The sequence below is a fragment of the Sprattus sprattus genome, assembly GCF_963457725.1.
Source record: "Sprattus sprattus genome assembly, chromosome: 17".
Classification (NCBI taxonomy): Eukaryota; Metazoa; Chordata; class Actinopteri; order Clupeiformes; family Clupeidae; genus Sprattus; species Sprattus sprattus.
Genome location: NC_137915.1, coordinates 8,366,154 through 8,368,653, shown reverse-complemented (window position 1 = coordinate 8,368,653; position 2,500 = coordinate 8,366,154). Strand labels below are relative to the sequence as shown.

General features: G+C 49.8%; 1 protein-coding gene across 1 annotated transcript in view; it reads right to left on the bottom strand.

Annotated features, from left to right (window-relative positions):
• LOC308377963 (guanine nucleotide exchange factor VAV3-like) overlaps positions 1-2,500 on the bottom strand; it is a gene marked incomplete at its 5' end in the record, with an annotated part of 89,646 nt that overhangs the window by 22,832 nt on the left and 64,314 nt on the right. The gene's annotated exons all lie outside the window — the stretch shown is intronic.

Below are 2,500 nucleotides of genomic sequence, written 5' to 3'. Positions count from 1 at the left end.
TGTGCATTGACTGCCTGTACGTGAATGTGTGTTTGTGTGTGTGTGTACGTGTGTGTGTGGTATTTTAGGTATTGTCTGGTTGTTTGTGTGTGTTAGTGTGTGTGTGCGTGTGTCTGTGTGAGTGTGTGTATGTGGTGTCGTAGGTATTGCCCGTTTGTTTGTGTGTGTGTGTGTGTGTGTGTGTGTGTGTGTGTGTGTGTGTTGTGAGATGATGGGGAATTGTGGGGTTGTCTGGGTGACTTCCCGTCTGAGAAGTGATGGGCTTCCGTGAGACGCTGCATGACGCAGAGGCATTTCACACAGAGAACTTTAATGAATCCAACGACCCCAATATTCTCCAGGTGCATCCCAGCCCTCTGCTGCTCTTTCCAGAAAAGGTGTGTGTCTGTGTCTGTGTCTGTGTCTGTGTCTGTGTCTGTGTCTGTGTCTGTGTCTGTGTCTGTGTCTGTGTCTGTGTCTGTGTCTGTGTCTGTGTCTGTGTCTGTGTCTGTGTCTGTGTCTGTGTCTGTGTCTGTAAGTGTTTGTGTGTGTGTGTGTGTGTGTGTGTGTGAGTGTGAGTGTGTGTTTGTGTGTGTGTCGGTGTCTGTGTCTGTGTGTGTGTGTGTGTTGGGGTGGGGAATTAATGGAAGCAAATAGAACAGAATGAATGAGGGGAGAGTGGGGGGCACGGAAAGTTCTAGAAGTTGCATGGAGGTCAGATGTCCCTACGTATCATGCAGGTGTTTTTCCATCCACCCCACTCCAACAACTACCTGATTAACCTCTAAATCCTCCCTTTCACTCTCTACAAACATCGATAATAATATTATTGACATTGAGTGTGTGTGTGTGTGTGTGTGTGTGTGTGTGTGTGCGTGCGTGCGTGTGTGTGTGCGTGTGTGCCAGTCACTTTTTCTGCCTCTTTACCTGCAGCATTTCCTCATCTCAACACAAAAACATGCCAATCAACTAAACTCAGGGACACCACCAAAGCTTTGTAAGCAACCTGTGTGTGTATGTCTGGAGCCCTTGTAAGGATGAGATGGGTGTGTTTGTGTGTGTGTGTGTGTGTGTGTGTGTGTGTGTGTGTGTGTGTGTGTGTGTGTGTGTGTGTGTGTGTGTGTGTCTGCGTGTCTGCGTGTGTGTGTGTGTGTGTGTTTGTGTGCGTGCAATTTTGCGTTTATGCGTTGGTGCATTGGTGCGTGTGTCGGTGCGTGCGTACGTGTGCGTGTGTGCGTGTGTGTGTGTGTGCGTGTGTGTGTGTGTGTGCGTTGTCTCGTCTAGTCCTCTCTCAGGTCCTCATGCCTCAGCCAGCCTCCCTGCATTCCAGGCCCCCCCTGCTCTTTCATTACCTCTGGCAGTAAGCAGCTGCGGCGCTGCCGGAACATTCTGTTCAGACGCCCTCCGGGGCCCAGCCGGAGCCAAGCCAGATGCCGACTCCTAACCAAGGCTGGTCAAGCAGGAGACAGGCATTCACAGGGAATGGTCCCAAGAGCAGCCGCGTCTGGGCCGGCTTTGGCTCAGGTCTGGCATTAATCTCCGCAGTGTTGAGGATTTGTATTATCATGGTGACATAATCATAGTTGGCGTTTCTCCAACAGGAAAGCAATTCATGACTGGTGGCAAAACAGTTGGATCACTGATCTCAAATCAGAGAGATATGTTCGCCAGCGGTTTACTCCAGCTTTAGGCTCAACTGCACTGACTGGAATGTGAACCATACTGACTGCAATCTCTGTCTCTATACAGAGCTCTCAAATCAGATTCAAATCTAGCAGAACAAAACATGGTTACCCAACACCAGATCATTTTCTGCAGCCAGCGATTCGCCTTGCTGTTAGCACTGATGAAGATGACAACACCTTCCGATGCACTCGTTGCTTTCTTAGCCAGTGTGCTCCTAATCTGTGGTATATACAGGCAGTGTGTGCTTAATCTGTGGTATATACAGGCAGTGTGTGCTTAATCTGTGGTATATACAGGCAGTGTGTGCTTAATCTGTGGTATATACAGGCAGTGTGTGCTTAATCTGTGGTATATACAGGCAGTGTGTGCTTAATCTGTGGTATATACAGGCAGTGTGTGCTTAATCTGTGGTATATACAGCCAGTGTGGCTCCTAATCTGTGGTATATACAGGCAGTGTTTGCTTAGCGTTGTTATGGAGACACCAGCTGCTGGCATGACTCGGTGTGTTTGCTTCTAGATAAGACAGACTGATGGAGAGAGAGAGATGGAGGGAAAAAAAGAAGGGAGGATGGGGGGGAGGGGGAGAGGAGAGGAGGGGTGCGATGATGTTACACTGTGTCTGTTGTTTTCGATCAGTATCTCATTTCAGGCATGCCCAGCACAGGTAACATGCAAGAGCTTGCCCTCCCAGGAATGAGACAGACTGTACCGTGGAACGGGGGGGGGGAGGAGGGGGGGGGGTGGGGGTTGCAAGGGGGCTGTAGTTCCCTGGTTACTCAGGTCGTCGGCACGGTTACCAAATCTAAGCCCCAACCCTGCCCCCTTGATCAGAG